This window comes from Oryctolagus cuniculus, chromosome 6 (assembly GCF_964237555.1).
Source record: "Oryctolagus cuniculus chromosome 6, mOryCun1.1, whole genome shotgun sequence".
Lineage (NCBI taxonomy): Eukaryota > Metazoa > Chordata > Mammalia > Lagomorpha > Leporidae > Oryctolagus > Oryctolagus cuniculus.
In genome coordinates this window covers 101,042,896-101,066,844 of record NC_091437.1, presented here as the reverse complement: position 1 = coordinate 101,066,844, position 23,949 = coordinate 101,042,896, and the positions used below count along the sequence as shown (strand labels likewise).

Genomic DNA, 23,949 nt, shown 5'->3' with positions numbered 1-23,949 from the left:
TGTAACAGCAAATATATACATACATATATATGTTCATGTATGTATACATATTATACATATGAGATACATATATATCTCAAGATACCCAACATGTGTGAGATACTATATTGGATGCCAAGACAGTGTTAATTTTGTATATCCTTATTCAAGTTAGAGTCTAGATGCCTGCTGTGCTCAACACCACAGCCTACTCACTGATCTTCAGAAGGTAAGGTTCATTCTCAAGCCAAGAATCACAAGGAAATCACGAGTTTAAAACGACCCACAAAAAGCCAGTACACAGAATGTTTTAAATTGTTGGTAAAACTTTTCTAAAAAGATAATTTATTATCACCTCACTTCTCATGTAAAAGCAGTATCTTTGAACATTAACTAAAACTCTTTTCAAAATTAAAACCACCTAAACAGCAATATGGAAAAGAGTAATGTCTTAATTAAAAAGTAAACATTGCATTTGTTCCTCACATCCTCACCCTTGGGCCTGGATATGGCAGTACCCGATGGAGTTTTAACAAGTAACTACAATACTCCCAAGTACCAAACTAAACATTAACATGGTTCGATCAGTGTCAGGGAGTTCCACGGTACTGAGCCAAACATTATCTCTTCCCTTCTACTCTTTTTCACAAAGCGATGTGTTAGCCTCCAATAAATAAGAATTGAAAAATAATGGAAACATGGTCTTCTATACTGCAACAATATTATTAAGCTTCATACTTCGGCTATAATGTTGGTGTTCCAGAAAGAAAATATTCATTATGGGCACACCCTAACAAATAAAAGTGCTTAATGACTATGCAGGACAGCATGTATTGAAGGAATTTTTTTGAGCTCACTTCCTGGTTCAGAGGTATAAGATAAGCTGTATAAGGAGTGTCTGATGAAATTGGGAAAACTTTTCTGTAAGATGATCAGAAGAGATAACTTTTAAGAAGACTCTAAATTCTTCAAAATGTATGTTTGTATAATCTTACTGAAATAAAAAAGTATATTTTCAAAATCATGCTAACACACCATGAAGTACAATATTATTGCATATGGGTGTGCTAAGCTGAACTATTTATATGGATTCTGTGTTAATCATAGTGCCCGGGTAGAGTTTTATTAGTTTTTAGCTTAAAGGAAAACCTACATCGCAGTGGATGGTGTGTACTGAATGTGAAGTGATGCACCATGAGCAACGGGTAAACAACAGAAACAAGTGAGGATGTGTTTCCAGGCAGTCACAGTAGCAAGAGCAAAATTTAGGAGAAAGAGAAGCAATGGAGGTTGCTTATGGATAATAAACATATAATACATTAAAAATGTATCTGAGTGGAGAGTTACATAGGTGTATGCACAGTAAATTTATACAGAAAGAAAAAAGAATGATCAGGGGCAGGTGTAATTTCACAAGTTGAATTTCTAGACTCAGTTCTGCTGTGGCTTTTCTAAATTATTTGATCTCATAACTTTACCAGTTTATGAAATAGAAATATTTCTGTTTTTTTTTAAATTTTATTTACTTATTTATTTTGAAAGGCAGACAGACATAGAGACTGAGATTGCTCATCTACTAGTTAATTCACTCCCCAACTACCCACAACAGCTGAGGATGAGCCAGGCTGAAGCCAGGAGCTGGGAACTCAATCAGGGTCTTACACACGGGTTGATTGGGTCTCAACCACTTGAACTAACACCTGCTTCTCTCCAGGGTATGCATCTCTGGGAAACTGGAATTGAGAGCAGAGCCCAGACTCAAACCCACACATGCTGATATGGGTTGCAGACATCTCAAGCAAAATCTTAAACACTGCACCAAATGTCCACCCCTCTGTTAGTGTTTTAAATAGATTTAATACACCTTACAAAAACAATATGAGCTAAACATATGCATCCCTTATATTCTAGTAATTCCACACTTGGGAGCATATCCATCAGAACTAGAGTTGAAGTCCAAAAAAAGACACATAAATTATGTTCAATACAGATTTGTCTGTCATTGTCAAAAGCTGGGAACAATTCAAATGATCAATGCAGACTTGGTAAATTATTCACTGTATATTTACCTAATGTTATACTACAGAACAAAGAGAAAGAATATGGTATTGAAAGACACAGCAACACAATTAAATTGGCAGAATTAATCTATGTCTGAGTAGGAGTGCCGATACTTTAAGAGGAGCTGGTAATTTTCTCTTATGGTGGGTGGGGGGTGGATTATGGTTACATGAATGTATACAGGGTAAAAATTTGGGGTCAGCATTGTGGTATAGTGGTTAAAGCCACTGCCTGTGACACCACCATCCCAAACGGTCTCTAAGTCGAGTCCTGACCACTGCACTTCCAATCCAGCTCCCTGCTAATGGCCTGGGAATAACAACAGGAGATGGCACAAGTACTTGGGTCCCTGCCACCCATGTGGGAGACCTGGATAAAGCTTCTTGGCTCCTGGCTTTTGCCTGGCCCAGCCCTGGCCAATGTGACCATCTAGGGAGTGAACCAAAGAAAATAATATCTATTTCTACTTCTCCTTCTCTCTCTATAATTCTAACTTTCAAATAAATAAATCTTTAAAAATAATACAAATCTCAGAATATAGTTAAGATAAGCTACAACTGAAAAATTTTTCATTTAAAAGCAAAAGCAATACAAAAACACATGCCAGCAGACTAAAAGAAGTTAACATCTTGACTCACTAAATTAACTTCTGTAAATTAATATTAAGAAAAGAAAGGCTATATTCATGGACATTCATTACAAAATTATAAATAGAAAAAAGTTAAAATTGATCTGTACAAAAATTATTGAATGTTGTAATTCTGCTTTTAAAATAAAAAACAGGCCTGCGCCACGGCTCACTTGGCTAATCCTCCACCTGCGGTGCTGGACCCTCGGATTCTAGTCCAGGTTGGGGCGCTGGATTCTGTCCCAGTTGCTCCTCTTCCAGGCCAGCTCTCTGCTGTGGCCCAGGAGGGCAGTGGATATTGGCCCAAGTGCTTGGGCCCTGCACCCACATGGGAGACCAGGAGGAAGCACCTGGCTCCTAGCTTCGGATTGGTGCAGCACACCGGCCGTGGTGGCCATTTGGGGGATGAACCAACGAAAACAGGAAGACCTTTCTCTCTGTCTCTCTCTCTCATTGTCTAACTCTGCCTACCAAAAAAATAAATAAATAAAATAAAAAAATAGAAAACAAGCATAAATATAAGAGTTGTTAAGAACTGAGTCCTGGGGGCCGGTGCTATGGTGTGGTAGGTTAAGCCTCGACCTGTAGCGCCGGCACCCCATGTGGGCTCCAGTTCAAGTCCTGGCTGTTTCATTTCCTATCCAGCTCCCAGCCAATGGACTGAGAAAGCAGAAGATGGCCCAAGTGCATGGGCTCCTGCACCTGTGTGGGAGACCCAGAAGAAGCTCCTGGCTCCTGCCTTTGCAGCCATCTGGGAGTAAACTAGAGGATGGAAGATCTCTCTGTGTCTCTTCCTCTCTCTGTCTGTAACTCTGCCTCCCAAATAAATAAAGAAGCCTTAAAAAATATTGAGTCACTTAAAACATTATTAGGAGGCAGATAAAAACAAAATGAAGTTAGGTCATGCTTTCAAATAAGGTGAATGGCACTGAGAGGACATAGAGAGTGGCAAGACTACAAAATTAAGCAAAAGGGAAAAAAATCCAAGCAGAAACAATTCAAGATATGTGAGTATAAATCTATATAGCATAGGAGGAGGTCAAGGAAGAGTAGATCAAGCTTTAAAACAACAAATTCAGGAAATCAAGAGTCTGGTGCAGTGCTTAAGACATTGCTTGGATGCCCACTTCCTGTATCAGAGTGCCTGGTTCAAGTCCCATTTACTCTATTTCCAGTCCGCCTTCCTGCAATGCACACCCTGGGAGTCAGCAGTGATGACTCAATAACTTGAGTTCCCACTACCCATGTGGAAGGCCAGGATTGAATTCCAGGCTCCTAGCTTCAGCCTGGTGTAGTCCTGACTTTTGCAGAAATTTGGGGAGTGAAGCAACAGCAGAAGAACTCTGTCTGCCTTTCTCTCTTTGCCTTTCAAATAAAATGTTAATAAATTTAAAAAAAAAAAGAACAAATTAAGGCAACTAAATTTCACAAATGAGGATACAATAGTATTTAAGAATTCCTTGGGGCCGGCGCTGTGGCATAGTGAGTAAAGCAGCTGCCTGCAATGCTGGCATCCCATATGGGCGCCCGTTCAACTCCTAGCTGCTGCACTTCTGATCTGGCTCTCTTCGTTCACCTCGGAAAGCAGTGCAAGATGGCTCAAGTCCTTGGGCCCCTGCACCTGCGTGGGAGACCTGGAAGAAGCTCCTGGCTCCTGGCTTCAGATCGGCACAGCTCTGGCCGTTGTAGCCATCTGGGGAGTGAACCAGCAGATGGAAGACCTCTCTCTCTCTCTCTCTCTCTCTCTATCTGTATTTCTGCCTCTGCCTCTCTGTAACTCTGCCTTTCAAATAAATAAATAAATCCTTAAAAAGAAGAGAGAGAGAATTCCTGAATATCGTTCCTGCATCTAACTGTCTGGGTAATCCCCTCTTGTAAACTAAGGATGATGATACAGTCATCAGCTTGTTATGGGGACCAAAGGAACTGATGCAAGCAAAGCCGTTAGGGCAGTCCCTGCCCATAAAAAGTGCCCAATGAATATCAGAAAATAAAACAGGGGCTCAAAGTTTGCAGAAAAATGTTAAGAGAGAAGATTAATTTATCTCAATTTTCCCTAACTTTAGCATTTCAAAAAATGTTAAAACTAACAGCTTTCAGCCAGCGCCATGGCTCACTAGGCTAATCCCCCACCTTGCGGCGCTGGCACACCGGGTTCTAGTCCCAGTCGGGGCGCCAGATTCTGTCCCGGTTGCCCCTCTTCCAGGCCAGCTCTCTGCTGTGGCCAGGGAGTGCAATGGAGGATGGCCCAAGCGCTTGGGCCCTGCACCCCATGGGAGACCAGGAGAAATACCTGGCTCCTGCCATTGGATCAGTGTGATGCGCTGGCCGCAGTGCCCCGGCCGCGGCGGCCATTGGAGGGTGAACCAACGGCAAAGGAAGACCTTTCTCTCTGTCTCTCTCTCTCACTGTCCACTCTGCCTGTCAAAAAAAAAAAAAAAAACAAAACCAAAAAAAATCTAACAGCTTTCTCAAAGTCCATATAATTAATTTGACAATGATTTTTCTCATCATTCAGAAATTTGGTATTAATTTTATCTGGTATTTACTAAAGCTTGATTTGTACAATTGCACTTTGTGTAATTTAAACATGACATAGTTGCTGTATATATGGTCATCCTGTTTATCTAAACCATGTTACTAATTTCTATATAAGCATCAAAGCTAATTAAAGACTTGGAACTTCGTAGGCAAGATGATGGCTACAAAAACAGATAAATCACAACGAAGGAAACAACAGCGTTTTATTTGAGTATTCAACAGATCTATTATTATTTCAGTAAAAGTCTATAATCCAGACCTCGAAAATAGACATTGTTCAAGTAAAATACCCTACTGTTTCCTTACCTCTCAGAGGAACAGTGGTAAATATATATATAGCTATATGCCATATATATAACTATATATATAATTATATACATATATATACATATAACTATACTATATAGTTAGATATACTATATAGTTATATACATATAACTATATATATAGTATATATATATATATATAAAAAAAAAAACTAAGGGTCCCCAGGGAGCTTGTAGTGCCCCATCTCTTGGCATTTCTTTAATAATGTCCTTTGCTAGAATTAATTTTGCTCTTGTTCTCGCCCACTAAGTTTCTTTTGCTCCTCTTTGCTTCAGCTAGAATTCAGACCCTTAATGAATAACAGTAACTTTTTCCCAGCACTGCCCTCTCCCATCTCACCCACACACATAAAAACAAACAGCAGTCATTTCCACCAACCACATGAAGAAAGGAAAACCACAGTGTTGCTCCAGGTTGTCTCCACACATACTGTGCAGGAAAGGAGATGAGTCTGTGCAAGCACTGGCCTCCACCAGCCCCAGTCCCCGCACCTGGCAAACTGCTTCAAGTGCAGCTTCCGGCTGCCATGCCAGACCTGCTGAATCAAGAGCTGGGAGGGTGTGGCCCAGCAATCTGCAGGATCATTGGCTGCCTACGCCACTCTGACGCCCACTCAGGATGCAGAATGGTTTGTTTATGCCATTCCCATGTAAACTGCCTCATAACTAATTTTCAATTTTTATTTTTAACTGACACATGAAAATAGTACATATTTATGGAGTATTATGTGTTTTGACACATGTAAATATCATATAATGTTCAAGTCAGGGTAAATATATCAAATTCCTCAAATATTTATGACTTCTTTTTGGCTAAAACATTCAAAATCTTCTATTAAATATTTTTTTTAAGAAAACATGAAGGACCTGGCCGGCGCCACGGCTCACTAGGCTAATCTCCCGCCAGCTCTCTGCTGTGGCCAGGGAGTGCAGTGGAGGATGGCCCAAGTCCTTGGGCCCTGCACCCCATGGGAGACCAGGAGAAGCACCTGGCTCCTGCCTTCGGATAGGCGCGGTGTGCCAGCCACAGCGCAATGGCAGCGGTGACCATTGGAGGGTGAACCAACGGCAAAAGGAAGACCTTTCTCTCTGTCTCTCTCTCTCACTGTCCACTCTGACTGTCAAAAAAAAAGAAAGAAAGAAAGAAAACATGAAGAACCTTATCATTATAACCACTGTACTGTGCAAAAGAAAACCAGAACTTCTTTCTCCTATTTAACTGTAACATGGTAATTTTTAAAGGTAGTAGAAACCTAGCCGCACTACCAACTAACTATCCAGGTACACAAACCCATATCAACCCTGTTTACATTCAAACATAATTAAGATAAAGACAATGGGTTTTTCATTTTCAAAAAATGTCAGAAAATGATTTTCTCATAAATCTATTTACAGGTCTTTGAACACAGAAAGCTGATGTATCTAATCTGAAGAAGCCAATTCAAAGTTAGATTGTCAGAGCAGGCATGTGGCACTGTATTCCACATGCCTGCCCCATTTCCAATCCAGCTTCCTGCTAATGTGCACCTTGGTAGCTAGCAGGTGATGGCTCAAGTACTTAGACCCCTGCCACCCACACAGCAGACCCAGGTGGAGCTCCTGGCTGCTGGCATCTGCCTGACCCAGTCTCAGCTGTGGCAGACATTTGGGAAGTGAAGTGCTACATGCAAGATCTCTCTCTCTCTCTCATTCCCCTCATCCCATCTTTCAAATAAACTAGTAAGTTACATTGTCCCAAAAATAAATCTGGAATCATCCCAGACATTGAAAAGAGTCCTATAGATTGAACCACCTTTGGTTAACGTTTAAATACAGACTGACCAACAAGGTAACCACTCACTTCATGGGATAATTGAGCACCTGAATAGTAGCTAGTAAAAACTGAGATGTGCTGCAAGTATAAAAAATATACCAGATTTAAAGGACTTTCTACGAAAAAAGAATATAAACTTTCTTACTAACATTCTTATATTTTACATTGATTATACACTGGAGAGATCATGTTTTTGAAATGTTGGGTTAAATGAAATAAATTATAAAGAGGACTTTCCCTCGGGATGGCATTGTGGCAAAGCATATTAAGCCACAGCAGCTCGGGAAGTTGCCATCCCACATCAGACTGCCAGTTCATGTACCAGCTTCCTGCTAATGCCTGGAAAGGCAGCAGATGATGGCCCAAGTGCCCAGTCCCTACCTACCACCCATGTGGGAGACCAGAATGGAGTTCCAGGCTCCAGGCTTCAGCCCAACCCAGACTTGGATGTTGTGGCCATTTCGTGGAATGAACTCATGAACTCATGGACAAAAGATCTCTTTGTGTCCCTTTCTGTCTCTTCCTTCTATCTCTTTTTTGCTCTGCCTTTGAAACAAATAAGCAGATAAATAAATAAATCTTTCTTTTTAAATGACTTTCCCTTGTTTCTATTTGCCTACAATGAGAAGACACAAGCACATACGGGGTTGAATTACACTTCAATTGCAGAGTGCTGTTTTAGAGTTAAGAAACCAACGCCTGGTAAAAATCATATTTCAACCCAAACATAAGCAGTCATGTGATATAAATTGTCAAGCTATATGTAGATCAAAGAATATGTCAAACATTTATTTTCCTCTGTATGAAATACTTGGTATTCTAATTTCCTTTCTCCACTTGCTCCCCTGGCCTTTTGTTTTATTCTTTTTTGGTACTGTCTGCTTAAGCTTTTGCTGCTGAGATCTTCCTGCCAGTCGGTCCCTTGGATGATCTCCAGTCACCAACACTGAAGAAGCCACTTGTACAGATAGAGGAAACTCTGAGTAACTGAGCCCTGAGGATGAAGACACACTCACATGGTATTTATGTGTGGGAAGTGGAGGTAAACTTGGAAGGAGTAGCAAATGCAAATGGAAAAGGCCCTGAGATGGGAAATAATGGGCTTTTACTGGGGCACTGAGAACAAAAAGCCTGAACATGCCTAGAATGTAAGGAGCTGTGGAAGACTGCAAGGGGCAGAGAAGTCAGGGAAACAGCACAGATATCGCACACCTCATAGGCTACCACCGAGAGCCTGGAATTGACTTCTTGCCCAATGGGAAAAGATTCAAATGGTTTTAAGCAGGAAGATGGCATGTTCTTATTGATGTGGGAAGAAGGTCATCTTTGAAGGGAGATACATGGAAACAGAAAGAGCAGTTCACAGATTATAAGAGCTGCCCACATGTGCAGTAACTGTGGCTTGGATGATGGAGCAGACCTGAGAATAAGTGGAAAATTTGAGACTCATTGGGAGGTAATTTTAGAAGATCTATAATTCACCAATATATTCTAGAATGTAGAAGGAAAGGACAGAAATTAAGGAAGATTCCTGGTTTTCGATTTAAGCAAAAATTGAGATTTGCTGTCTTTTTTTTTTTTTTTTTTTTAATACCAATTTCTAGGGGCAGGCGTTGTGGTGCAGCAGGTTAAGCCATTGCTCGAGATGCCTGTGTCCTATAATGGAGTGCATGGAAACAGGTCTTACCTCTACTTTGGATCCAGCTTCCTGCTAGTGTGCCTGGGAGGAAGCAGATGATGGCTCCAGTGGGCTCCTGCCACCCGCACAGAAAACTGAATGGTGTTCCTGGCTCTTGGATTCAGCCTGGCCCAGTCCTGGCTGCTGTGAGCATTTGGGTGTAAAGCAGCAGTTGGGAGATTAGTCTCTTCCAACTTCTCACCAGAATAATGCCATATTCCAAACACCTGTGATTCACAAGTACCTATATTGTTAGCGAAATCAAAGTATTTGAAAGAATGAATCATGGAGCTTTAACTGCAATCTGAGAAACTCTGAAACAATCTGTTTAATGCATAACTTCAAATACAGAAATTGTCCTTTGTACCTGACAGCCCGAGTGTGTTTATCTTTCTCAATCAGAGCAGTGGGGATGGTGTCCCTGGGACCTACTCTCACATCTTGGCACTTTTGCTATAGGTCAAATGCTCTACTGAATGTCTCCTTCTCATTAACCTGAAAGGAAAATAATTCAGCAATTTCTGAATTATTACATGTGCCAACTCAATGCTTCTTATTTGAACTCAACACAGATTAAGGCGGTGTCTACATGCTTGTATGAGGACCTGTACTCCACAGACAGTAGAAGCCTAAGGAAAAGAAAGATAAACTTAGAATATTTTCTCTAAAATACAAACAATCTCTACCTGCTTTGGAGTTCAGCTCACTACAGCAATAGTCACTGATAGTTTTAGTGACAGAGACATATGCACCAAACTTCCCTCTGCTGCTACATAATCAAAACACTGCACCATTTACTCAAAGGCCAAGATGGGAAAACAACAGTTAGTACTAAAGGAGTGAACAGCAGAAATATTCTATTAGAAATAACAGACTGATATCCAGGTTATTCATGAGAGCATCTTCTTTGTATAAAGTAGTCAGCGATTCCGTAGTCATCTCAAGCCACAACAATTTTGCTCTTTGTCCTGGCCAAAGGGGCTGTTCAAAAGGAAGTTTATATTAAGCCAATGGTGAGGGAAGTGTGGATGGGATATATGTTAAGAGAGTGGGAGGCTTTCTGGAGCTCAACAAAAAAGATTTGTGATCCAAATGTTTGAACAGGGTTGATTTAATACATGCATGAACCATAAGGAAGACTTGAGCAAATACATGCATGAACCATAAAGAAGACTTAGAACATTTGAGGTTGCAATAAGACTAAATCACTTTACAGTTACCTAGCTGTTAGGGGCTGAATTGTGTGCCTCCTTCCCCCAATTTCTAGATGAAGTCCTAACCCCTAGTATACAGAATATGATTGGTTTGTATAGGACTTTTAAAGAGGTAATTGAGGTAAAATGAGGTCACATGGGTGGGCCCTAATCCAATACAACTGTTGTTCCTATAAAAGGAGATTAGGGCACAGCCAAAACGCAGACCAAGGGGCAACCATGTGAGAACACAGGAGAGAGCAGCCACCTGCAAATGAATGAGACAGGCCTCAGGAGATATCAAACCTGCTACCACTTTGATCTTGGACTTCCAGCCTCCAGAACTGTGAGAAAATACATTTCTGTTGTTTAAGCCACCTTATGTTATGACAGCTCTATAGCACATTAATAAACCTACCTAAAGAAATACTCTTTGCTTCATGTATGAAAAGAAAAGGATTTTGAGAAAAGTGCTAAGTACTTGTATTTTCCCTGTATCTGATATAAACACCCTCCCCCCAAAAAAGGATATGCAATCTCTGCAGTGTACATATTTTATAGGAACGAATTCACATAACTGGTGCCCACATGGAACATCAGCACCTCAGGCAGAGGCTTAGCCTACTATGCCACAGAGCCGACCCCATAGCTGCTTCTTTCAAAGAAATAAGCTGAGCTCAATTTCTCTAGATGAAATGTCAAGTTTTTGACTCACTAATAAGAAATAAATCAGTGACTTAGAAAACCACAGTATTATTCAAAAATTGTTTTACGGTATGTATTTGGCCTAGAAGCTTGATTCCATATCCGAGTACCTGGGTTATACCTCCAGGTCGGGCCTCTGACTCCAGCTCCCTGTTAATACCAACCCTGGACCAATGGATGAGTGCTTTTCTTTTTTCCAGTGGGTGTCACTAGGCATAAATAAAGTAATGTAGAGGAACACACTATAAATTGTGTTTATATATGAAAGAATTCTCTAAACTTCAATTATTATAATCAATATTATTAATAAGACACAGGTCTTTACCTTTGAGCTTCTTCCTACTTTTGTAAATTCACTTTCTACCATTTTTTCCTATTTCACTAGATGTTAGAGCCTCCTAGAACCAACTTCATATTTTTCACCGTAGTAAATACTATTTCTATCTGTGATTATAATACCATTTTTTCACTTTTTCCTTTTCTCAAATTGTTCCTACCTCTTGTAAAATAATAAATTCATATGGGTAGAAAATATTTTCAAAAACCATAATTTATAGAAGATTTATATCTATCATACATACAAACTCTTATAATTTGATAATTAGAAAATAAACAACTCAATTTAAGAAGGAAAATGCATAAGTTTGAAACAAAATTTCCTCAGTAAAAGGCATGGATATTACACATGATCATGAAAGGAAGCTCACAATACTAGTCATTAAAGAATTACAAATCTGTCATAATCACTATCATCTCATATATTTTAGAATGGGTTAAATGTAAAAGACTGACTACTAAGTGTTGATAAGAATTTTAAAAAACAGGAACTCTCAGGCCGGCATTTGTGGTGCAGCAGGTTAAACTGCCATTTGAGTCCCAGGTCCTCCACTTCGGAGCCAGCTCCCTGGAGGGTGGCAGAAGATGACTTGTTTGGACCCCTGCCACCAATGTGGGAGGAAGCCAGGAGGAAGTTCCAAATGACCTGGCTGTTGTGGTCATCTGGGGAGTAAACCACTGGATAGAAGATTTCTGTCTCTCTCTGTCTCTGAAACTCGGCCTTTTAAGTAAATAAATATATAGATGAATAAATGAAGTGGTACAACTTTTCTGGAAACAACTTGACCTAGCCATTCTGCTCCTAGGTAATTCTATAAAACTAATGAAAGAATATGTCTACAAAAATACTTTGTACAAGAATGTTCACAGCAGGTATATGCAATGGCCAAAAAACTGGAAATGACCCAAGTATTCATCAACAAGTGACTAAATATATTACTGACTATCTACAAGATAGGTATTCAATGTCATGTGATCCACTGAAAAAACTTTTAAAAATAAATTATTGTTATATGCAACAAAATGAATGATTCTCAAAATGCTGAGTCAAAGAGCCAGACATAAAATACTGCATGAAGCCATTAACAGAAAATCTTAAAAAATGCAAACTAACCTACTGGAGCACAGCCTACATCAACAGTTACCTCAGGACAAATGAGGAGTAGACAGGAAGGAGAATGAGAAACGGTTCCTAAAACAGTTTGAAGAAACTTTTAAGGGTGCCGGTTATGTTCACTCTCTATTGTGGTGATGGTTTCATGGTTATAAATATACAGATATATTTGCATATATGTACATCATGTGTCAAGACTTTACAAATTATACACTTTAAATATACACAGTTCATTGTATGTCAATTGTGCCTAATAAAATCTTTGTCTTTTTTTCCCCAAAGTGATAAACAACTGATACAGACAGTAACATGGACAAGTCTCAAAATAGTTATGCTAAATCAAAAAAAGATGCAAATGAGTACATACTATATTACTCCATTTATTTATTATTCTGAAAAAGGGAACATCAGAGACAAAAGCAGATAAGAGTTGCACAGTCAGTAGTGAGGAAGGCTGATTGCAAAAGGTCACAGGTTAGTTGGGGCCAGGGGTACAGTCATTCCATACCTTTCTTGTGATGGGAGTTATATCACTGTACTTTTGTCAAAACTCATTGAAGGGTATGCATAAAGAAGAGTTTGCCGAATGTAAATTATATTTCAATGAATAATGAATCTGACTTAAAAATAAAGAATTTGGGTTGGGCATTGTGGCAGAGAAGGTAAAGCTGCCTCTTGGGATGCCCACATCACATATCAGAGTACCTGGATTCGAGTCCCACCTCCTCTTCTGATTGAGCTTCATGTTAATGTGCACCCTGAGAGGCAGTGGATGAGAGCTCAAGTACTTGATTCCCTGCCACCCATGTAGGAGACCTGGATGGAGCTTCTGGAGTCAGCCTGGTGCAGCTCCAGCTGTGGTGGGAATTTGGGAGTGAACCAGTAGATGGAAGATCTCTATATATCTCTTTCTTTCCATCACTCTGCCTTTCAAATTGATTAAATAAACTTTTTTAAAAAGAGTATTTCTCAGCAAATTTTTGCTTTTGTTATTGATATTTGACTTCCATTCTCTGCCGTAATCACTAATTAGTTCAGTCAACACATACTCGTGAAGGCTCAACTACATGCCCAGCTAAAAAATTGGGGCAATAATAACACAATTTTTTTCATTACAGACCTAACACTCAATGAAGGATCATCAAAAATCTAACCATAATGCATGACTAAGTTGATAAGTGTAATGACAGAGAAAGAACATCATAATGAAATAGATATATTGAGTCAGTAGTCAGAAAAGTTTATTTATTTGCTTTATTTGAAAGGCAGCGAGAGACAGAGAGAGTTCCCATTCACGAGTTCACGCCCAAATGAATGCAATAGCTAGGGCTCTGTGAGAGTAAAGCCATCAGCCAGCAGACAAGAACTCTATCCAAGAATCCCAAATGGGTAGCCAGAACCTAATTACTTGAGCCATCACTCCTGCCTCCCCAGATCTGTAATGGAGGGAAGCTGGTGTCAGGAGCTACAGTTAAGAATTGAACATAGGCATTCTAATATGGGATGTGAGTGTCTCAGTCTTAGGCTAAACACTCACTCCCAGGAAAGATTTCAAAGATAATATTTGAGCAAAGACCCACATGATACGTGAACGTTGGCTTGGCTAGATGAATGTATGAAAATAAATGATGGCGACCATGGCTGGCAGTGTTCCAGAGAGTGGATACAACACTTTTGAAGGCATGATACCCTCGAGAAACTAAAACAGATTTATTCCAGTTGAAGACTAAAGGAAAGGAATAGAGAGAGATGAGAGCTGGAATTAGAATTTATGGATCAAGTTACAAATAGTCTAGAGATTGACAATTAAATTATAATTTATACTCAGGACACTAAAAGGTTAACAAATGATTTTAAGTAGAAGACAATGAATCAGATTTTTTTTCTGTGTCTGCTATCTCAGAAAATGATTGGAGGCCACTAAGACTGGGAAAGGAGAACAATTTGCTAAAAAATTCTGATTCAAAAAAATAATTACTTTACTGAAAATTAACTCATAATAGGGTGACAGTATTCTCTGTAAGTACCTAAACAACCTCACTCAAATGACAAAATGGACTTCCGCTGTACTATATAGACCACGTTTTAAAACTGGAACAGGGATCAGCAGGTTAAGCTGCTATTTCTGACACCTGCATCCCCTATCAGAGTTCACAGGTTCAAGTTCTGATTACTCTGTTTCTGATCGAGCTTCCTGTTAATCCACCGTGGAATGCAGCAGATTACAGCTCAAGTATTGGGCCTCTGCCATCACCTGGCAGACCTTCCAGGTCTGGCCTATCCTTAGCTGTTACAGACATTCAAGGAGCAAACAAGCAGTTGGAAGATTCTCTCTCTCTCTCTCTTTCAAATAAATAAATAAATAAATCTTTTTCAAAAATGAAAGCTTGCTGCACAATCTTAAAGAACGCAGAGGGAAAGTCAGCTTCAGTCCCGCCTACTCTCACTTTTCATATTCTCCAGTTCTTAAACTCAGCTTAAAGCCTCAAAACATATGGAACAGTGTTGTGTTCAGCAGGCTAAGCTGCCTCCTACAATGCCAGCATCCCATCTGAGGGCCAGTTTGAGTCCAACTGCTCCACTTCTGATACAGCTCCCTGCCAGTGTGGGAAAGCACCTGACAGACTTGGGCGCCAGTACCCACATGGGAGATCTGGATAGAGCTCCAGGCCATTGGCTTCGGCCTTGCCCAGCCCCAGCCATTGAAGCCATCTGGGGATTGAAGCAGTGGATAGAAAATCTTTACGTGCCTCAACCCCCTTCTCTCTTTCTCTGTAATCCTGCCTTTCCTATAAATAAAATAAATCTTAAAAAAAAAAAAAAGACACAAAGTGGCTCTAGATGTAATTCTTTTCTCATCTTCTTTGCCTCAGGACTCTTGTAAAAGCTTCCTACTATCCACCTGTCTTTGTCTTTCCCTTTTTAATCAATCCTCAAAAATGCTGCCAGCAAATCTTTAAAAAAAAAAAAAAAGCCATATCCCAATCTTCTTAAAGACTTTTCATGATCTCCCATTGTCTAGTGGATAGAACTCCAATGTTTGTCACCCACATGTAAGACTGTTAGAATCTGGTTCAGTCTTCTCCAATCATCTCTTGCTACTATTCCTACTCCATTATAATCTCATCTGTTCCAAATACATTTTTCATTCTTCTCCACTCAGCAAATTCTAACCAGGGAATCATTAACTCTTCCATGAAATCTCTCCAGGCTGCTTAAGCTAAATGTGCCTTTTGTGCTTCTGTTTTACATAATATGATGCTGGCAATAATTTTCACTTTATATTCTGGATGATTTACATGAGGCCCTCAAAAAATTATGGAAATGTATGTTATGAAAAACTACACATAAGTATCAAAAATGTTTCTGCATTGAAATAAACTTATCTTTTAATTCCATTTTCCCACAAACTTGATGAAGCACCCTCATTTGTGCTTGTCTTTTCAGTAGAACATTTGTGTTTGAGGATGGGGACACTGCTTTATCTATTTAGTCTTCAAGGCACCTAGTACAATCCTTATAAACTAATTTCTGCTAAATGAATGCATATCAGCCTTACTTGAAATATACAATAACAACATTTGAAACAAGAAATTGCAAAATTTAAGAGGCCAGCATTCTGGGGTAGCAAGTCAAGCTTCCGTCTGTGATGCCAGCATTCCATACGGGCACCTGTTTGAAATCTGCCTGATTGACTTCCAATTCAGCTTCCTATGAATGCACCTGGGAAAGCAATAGAAGACGGCCCAAGTGCTTAGGCTCCTGTAGCCACCCAGGAGATCAGGAGGAAGGCCTGGCCCAGCCTTGGACTATTGCTGCCATCTGGGGAGTTAACCAGCAGATCAAAGTGTCTCTCTCTCTCTCTCTCTCTCTCTCTCTCTCTCTCTCTTTCTCTGTCTCCTCTCTCTCTGTAACTCTGTCTTTCAAATAAATAAAAAATAAATTTTAAAAAGAGAACTTGCAAAAATTAAAATAAAAATTAATAGACAGGTTCTGTAATCTTCAGTAGGGCAGAAGCATAAGCACATCACAAGGAACAATAGTCAAAGACTCAAAACACATCAAAGTACCAGGTCTAAATGATACAGTCAACATTTTTAAATGAGGTGGAAAGACACTACCTAGTTGTCTATATCAATGTTTTGCTATCATATAGAAAAGTGATTCTTCTATATTGTAAGTATAGAGAAAACATTCAACAAATAAAATGTTTGACTTAAACAACACAAAAATTCATCCACACACTTTTTGAGAGCAAGACTATTATTCTCATTTCATAGCATTTTAAACTGAAGCACTAACATATTAAATAATTTGCTCTGGTTCACACAAGTGGCAGAAGGCAGAACTGAGATGCACACAGGCTTTAAAGATTCCAAAGCCCATGTTCTAGCCATTGAACTACACATATCCTGAGTGAATTTTCTCTGTAATGCTTAGAAGCTTTACGATGCCGAAAACTCCACAAAGTCAGGAATTGCCTATCTTACTCATCAATGTACCTCTGAAGCCTATTGGAGGGTTTGGCCAGGCTTCTAGGGTAGGGATCCATAAACCTTGGAAGTTGCATGCATTCTGTTTTCAAATGTGACTATAATAATCTCTAGAACGAGGGAGTCAATAACAACAGGTAATGCTTACTAAGAACTTACTACAAATCAAGCAGATTTTAAGAGCATTATCTCAGTCATAACAACAGCAACAGAGAACACATATTGGGTGCTCAATATATGCCAGGCACTGTTCTAAATGTTCACCATGGATAATCACATCTAATTTATCTACCTGTTCTTCAACATAGGTGGTATAATTCCATACATTTCAAACAGGAGGCAATTGGACCTCAAACAGGAAGACCTGCAGGACTAATATTCCCCCAGTTAATAACTGGGCAGTGAAATAAACCCTCCCATCTGACAGTCAATTGTGATCTCTTGACTTAAGATTCCACACATCTACCTTCCCGGTCATCTTCAAAGGCCTTCATGCTCCCCAAAATATTAAGAGTGTCATACAAGGAGAGAAAAACTGAACAACAAATTTTCCAGAAAGCCATCTTGATAAATTGCAAGATGTTCACAAGAACACAACATTAGACATTGTTAACAAATTCTACCATGCAAAGAGCATTAGCTGTCAGCATGGATTTAATATAAGGTAGGAAATAAAGGCAGCAAGGCAGATCTGTTTTTTCAGATGTGTCCACAATGAGTGGACAAGACAGTATTGAGTTACAAAGGTGCCTATGTAAGCATCCAAACATGTGTACATGTAGCTCCTACAAATGATGCCTCAAGAGCAAGGTTGCCACTAGCCCTAGAAAAAACTTTGTGACCTGAGAAAGTGTCTTTCTCAGGGACTACCCAGCCCAAGAAAGAAGACATGATTTGGTCTGTAAGTTGGGGTCAAGTCTCCAGTTCTCATTCCCAGTTCAGTGGGGGCACCCCTGTGCCGTGAGCATCCCCAGTGACAACATGAAGCTTCTTGTCTCATTCTCAAGGCCTAGTGCAATGGACCTGCATTTTTTTTTTTTTTTTTTTTTTTTGGACAGGCAGAGTTGAACAGTGAGAGAGAGAGACAGAGAAAGGTCTTCCTTCCGTTGGTTCACGCCCCCCAAAAGGCAGCTATGGCTGGCACGCTGCACTGATCCAAAGCCAGGAGCCAGGTGCTTCCTCCTGGTCTCCCATGCGGGTGCAGGGCCCAAGCACTTGGGCCATCCTCCACTGCCTTCATGGGCCACAGCAGAGAGCTGGACTGGAAGAGGAGCAACCGGGACTAGAATCCGGTGCCCATATAGGGTGCCAGCACCACAGGCAGAGGATTAACCAAGTGAGCCAAGGCACCAGCCCCCAGACCTGCATTTGAATCCCAGCTCTATTCTTTGCAAATGTGTGACCTTCATCAAGTTATTTAACTTCTCTCCACTTCAATAAAAAGGGGGAGAATATGAATATGATCTGCCTAAGACTGTCAAAGGATTCTAAAAAAGAAAACTCTTATAAATTACAAGAGTAACTTGCACAGGTTAAGCATTCAATAAGCATTAGCTAAGATATGTATACATTTATCTGTAAGTATAAATATATATATTCAATATTCTTAAATAGTTTGTTTACCTATAAGAGAAAGCCACAATTGAAGTGTTCCTTATGTCTGAGTACGAGTGGCAGGACTGACACCAATAGCTCTAAGTGCCTATGGAGGACAGTAGAGAGAAGTAAATCGGCAAGGATGCATCATCGTACACCCAGTTGTTGCCTTTATATAGCAGATAGCTCTTAAAGAATGTGCTTTTTGGAGCTGGCGCTGTGGCTTGGCAGGTAAAGCCGCCACCTAAAATGCTAGTATCCCATATGGGCACCGGTTCGGGTCCCAGCTGCTCTACTTCTGATCCAGCTTTCTGTTATGGCCTGAGAAAGCAGTAGAAGATGGCCCAAGTCCTTGGGCCCCTGCACCTGCATGGGAGACCCAGAGGAGGCTCCTGGCTCCTGGCTTCAGATTGGCCCAGCTCCGGCTGTTGCAGCCATTTGGGGAGTTAATCAGCGAATGGAAGACCTTTCTCTCACTCTGCCTCTCCTCTTTCTGTGGTAACTCTTTCACATAAATAAATAAATCTTAAAAAAAAAAAAAAAAAGAATTTGCTTTCATCCCAGAGCTGTGAATTATCATTCATGAAGTGGCAAACAAAGTCAGGAGCCACAGAATCACAACAGCAACAACCAGAACAACAATGGTCCACATGTTTGCAATACAGAAATTCTCGAATATCATGTGCCAAAAGTTCCAGCCATTCGGTACATGGGTAGGTGGCAATGAATGCAGTGTTATTTTTTCCAAGCTCAGAATAAGATGGCATTTTGAAGTATATTTAATTCTTTACTTATTTGTAAAGCAAAGTTCTCAAACTCTCCAAGTCAGATGTTCTAAGACTGGTTTGTACAACTTCCAAACATTAAACTCTAACAACGGGGAATCAATTTTTCAACAACAGATTGGCAGCATTGTAAACAGATCATTATTATCTGGTATTGGCAAGCTTGGTAAATATAAGGTGAGGTCTGAGGAAGGCTCTTTGCAATATCAATCAAGTTTAAAATGAACATCTCCCTGGAGCCAGCAATTCTCTTTTCACAGTGAATCTTCAGCGACATCCATGCAAACACAACACACACACAGATATTTACTGCATTGTTGTTTGTAATATTAAAAAACCAAAAAATTCAAGTGAATATTCTGGGGAATACTGCCTGGCTACACTGGGTAGACAAATTTTAGAAAGGATCTTCATATGCTGGCAGAATTATTCAAAAAATATTAAAAGAAAAATAAATTTCAGAACACTGGTATGATATGAACCATTATGCAATGTTTGAAACAAGAAAGAATAATTTGTTTTATACACAGGGAGAGGTTCCCTAACCATGGAGTAGGATGAGGAAGTAGGTTCACTCTATATTTTACTTTAAGTTTCACGTTGTTTTAAAAACTCATGTTACCATCAGAATTCATAGGCATAACAAAGATTTTCAAAATAAACAGGGCACTCAAAAATAATGCTATTGCTTGCATGATAAGTATTCTTAAAAATCTTAGCATTCTCAGAAATAAATGTGTTCCTTCCCAAATGTGAGACATATTCTAATAGAAGGGCTGTACCTGCATAAAGCATGTTGGGAAAATGTCTATCTATATTTGAAGGCCCATAAATGGAGCTTAGGAGGGTTGGGGAGAAAAGACATAGCTCCCAATTTCCTCCACTATGAAGAGAGACAAGTGAGTCTTTGGAGGCCACCCACTCCCTTCTGCCCTGCCCTACTCTCACCCAGCTCCCAAAGAGTTCCAGGGAAAAGCCCAAGGCTAACTGGTTCCTGGCTTTACACATACAACAGATCAGGTGGCTTGGGTGAGTGTACACAGGGCATGAAAACAGAGGGAGGCGTGGTGAGAGGGTGGGGACAGGAAGACAGTATGAAAAATGGTGACAGCTTCAGCGGAAGGATGGTTTGTTGATAAATAATGCTTGAGCAGAAACATACAAGATGAACAGAAAAGCAGGGGAAAGTCGCAAAAACAAGAAATGTTGCTTCCTGCGAGGTGTGTCATTCCCAGGGTATCCCATTAAGTTTGGAGCCCCTGTCTTGCGTATTCTCAGATGAAAGCTTGTAAGACAGTTTTGGTTTCCGGAGAGGAACGCTGGGACTCCGTCTCCAGCAAACCTTAGCAGCACCACGCATCAGGTAGAAGTATTGTATCTGATTCCAACACCTTGCCACGTGCTGGCTTATTCCCGTTAGACCTAGAATGCTTGTTGCTGATACTGCACGCTGTTGTACGCTCCTAAAGGACATGTCTTTGCTAAGATGGCTTAAAGAGTATTTATAAAATTTACCCCAACAGCATCACAGGAAGATGCCCACTCCCAGAAGGTCTCCAGCAGAGAACAGATGGAAGCTGAGACTTGACCCAAGGCACCGGGGGTGACGCTGCAAGCACAACCCCCACAAATATCCACAGTCCAGGAACATCCACAGGTCCTGGCCTTACCCCCTAGGCCACAAGGTAAAATAATAAATATATAAATATATAAATAACCCCCCAACGGCCCCCAGAGACCCGGGAAGCACGTGACCCGTGACAGCCACCAAAGCTTTCCCAGCGCCCACGCCACACACAACTTTCTGCTTTCCTTTCCTAGGTGAGGGGCTCACACGCCCCCCAACCCCCCGCGGCCTCCCCTGCAGCCCTTTCTTCTTCCCTCCACAGCAAGCCCTGGGAGGCCTCAGGGTATCTGCTTTCAACGCCGTCTGGCCTAGGGGTCCTGGGGCTCAGCCCGCGGCGGACGGGCGCCCCTCCTGCAGCCGCCCGAGGGGTGCAGACTCCCGCGCTCCGAGCCTCGCCGAGGCGGCGGCCGCCCGGCGCCGGCCGAGGAACTTACCTGCGCGGAGCCGCTCCGGAGCTCCGGCGTCGCCGTCAGCCGCGCGGCAGCCGCCGCATCGCCCAGCAGCAGGTCCCCCACCCACCCCGGCAGCCGCGTCCTGCGCTGCACTTTTGGGAGCCCGGGAAGTTTGCTGCGAGCGAGGCGGTGGGAAGTGGGGGGTGGGGCTGGGGTGACCTGGACGAGGAGGCCTGCGGATTTTGTTTGTTTGTTTGTTTGTTTCCCCCGAGCCTAGCAAAGACTTTAGACCATATGCTGGGAGAGTATTAGCTCTGCTCAATGGCGACAGGGCAGCCGCCTGACTCGCACCGTGCGATCGATTCCCTAAACAAACGGAGACGTGGGTGGGGATGTTAAACAGTAACCAGAAGCTTCAATGAAAACTGAAAGCTGCGAGGCCGCCGCCGCCTCGGCGCGCGTTTATTTCCCGGTTCCCAAGGCCCCAGGGCGGGTGCCGGGCCCCGGGTTCCTTGGCCCGCAGTGGCTCTCCCGGCGCCCCGCGGGGCCACATGGCCGCGCAACCCAAGCCGTTTCCCGCAGCAGCAGGGCCAGGCGCACGGCGGCCTCACCGGTCCGGGCGCGGGGTTCGCTCTCCCGCCTCTCGCCGCCAGAGGAGCCCCGCACGGGTTCAGCTCGAGGCCGAGCGCAGTCTGTCCCCTCCCCCGCCCGGGGTCACGCCTCCTTGTTTTCTATTTTTATTGTTTTTTTTGGGGGGGGGGGCGTAGGGGGACAGTGTTTGCCCTGCCTGAGGAAGTGTGTGGACCAGTGTTGGGGGCGGGGGGGGGGGGACAGGGAGAAACCCGCTGACCCTAGAATGCGGATCTAATTCCGAGCCAATGAGGTCCAGAAAAGGGCGGAAGTGTCATTAAAGGGAATTAAATGGGCTCCCAGGGGCAGCGCCGCGGCCACACCACTTAAGGGAATCCGCAGCCTTTTCTGAACAGCGCACCTTGGGCCTCCGGGGTTAAACTCTGTCCTGATGCTCCTGACCACCTGGCTCCGCAAGGGTTGTGGGAAGAGCAGGGAGACAGGTTTTCCGTTCCCGGCCATCCCGGCTACCTGTGGTTGCAGTTCGATGGGAGACTTCCCTTTGTCCCTCCCGCAGCCCAAGCGCCTGCCAGCCCTTCAGAAATGATGCTCAGACCCACGCGAGGGCCTCTGGTCTCCCGCACCAGGCACTTGTCCACCAGCACTGTGGCCAGAGCCCCGGCTTCCAAAAACATCTCAGCAATTTAACTTGGTGGTTTCAGGAATGAGTGACTGCGTGCAGGTCAAACAAGCAATTACCCTCACGAGATAAATAGTTACTTAATCCGTACGGTTTTCCTTTTCCGACGGGGGGGGGGGGTGGTGGAGAGGAGTTGCCTGTTATTTTAAGACTGTAATAACAATACCAGGAACATCAAAGGAGGAGGTAGCTTTTTTTTGTCTTTTTAGATCGGGTTTACTAAACTTTCTCAGTTTCCTTCTTCTGAATTTCTTGCTTGAAAAGCTCTTTCAAAAACAAGGAGTTGGCTGTGAGAAATCAGAACAAAAGGGAGAGATCATATACAATTTTCTTTAAATCGGACTTCTTAAGCAAAGAAAAATATTCATTGGGTACACGTTGCCCACGCGATCCGCAAGCGGTGCGAGCGGGATGGGGGTGGGAGGAAGTGATCTTTGTCCTTATGGTCCCCGGGGAAATTGTTGGGAGACCCCCCAAGGAAAGAACGGGTTCTGTTTATTATGCAAATCGCTCACTGGTGTGTGGTTTATGGAGCACCTGTGGACTTTTTCTCTTTAAACCTATTTCCAGAAGCTTGCCTTCTCACGTGCCCAAATGTAAGCGTATAGTTCCCCTAAAACACTGAAAATCTAGAGACAGAAATTCTCCATCCCCACTCACGGATGCTTTAATGGCACCTGAAGTCCCTTGTTCTCAGCAGAAAACCCATATTTTATTTCACAGTCCCGGTTTATTTCACTGTTAATCCGGAATATCAATGGGTTCGGTTTGGGATGAGCAATTTATTATTGATGTGTGGTAGAGTCGCCAGTCTTTGGCAGTAATACCATGTGCTGCGCTCAAAATTATTTTGACACCAAGGGTAGAACCTTTGCCAGAGAATCTTATCAGCACGAAGATTTTGACTAATGATGAGAGAAACGACCGTGCGAGCTAGCATGTAACCTGCGTGCAGACGCAGGTGGTATCCAAGAGAAGCGTTGCGTTTGTCACATTTAGAGAATCTCTGAGAAGTTTATGGACACAGGCAATCCTACTAAGGAACAAGGAGGGACTGGTTTCAGGGCAGTGAAGGAATGAATGAGCGATTTCCCGTGAATGAATGAAAAAGTGACACAGGGACATTCGGTGTTAAGAGAAGGGACAAGGAGCTTGCCCGGTTCTGGAGTTGGGACAGTTTTCACTACCTAAACCAATGCCAAACGACCAAGCTTAGACTGTTCCGGAAACCAATTTATTACGATTCTCCACGGCATGGGTTTAAGCTGCTGAGGATGAAAAATGGGGCTCTGGAGAGTCATCCCCTGATGCTTTGAGGGGTGGCGCAGCAGTGAGAAGGAAGAGATCAGGGTAATTTTCCAGGGTAAGGAGCACAGGAGACAAAAAGTTCCGTTTCGCTAATTAGTGGTTAG

At 42.1% G+C, this 23,949-nt stretch overlaps 1 protein-coding gene across 4 annotated transcripts in view; it reads right to left on the bottom strand.

Annotated features, from left to right (window-relative positions):
• The window catches only part of HNF4G (hepatocyte nuclear factor 4 gamma), a 138,627-nt gene extending 116,999 nt beyond the window's left edge, over positions 1-21,628 (bottom strand). Inside the window, exon 1 of one of the 4 annotated variants that reach the window (XM_008255676.4) lies at positions 21,310-21,628. The gene's annotated coding sequence lies outside the window, so the exon portion shown is untranslated. Of the gene's footprint in view, positions 1-20,763; positions 20,863-21,309 lie in introns of those variants that run through there. The other 3 variants (XM_008255673.4, XM_070075241.1, XM_070075242.1) reach the window with 3 other exon arrangements.
• Positions 21,629-23,949: the final 2,321 nt, after the last annotated feature.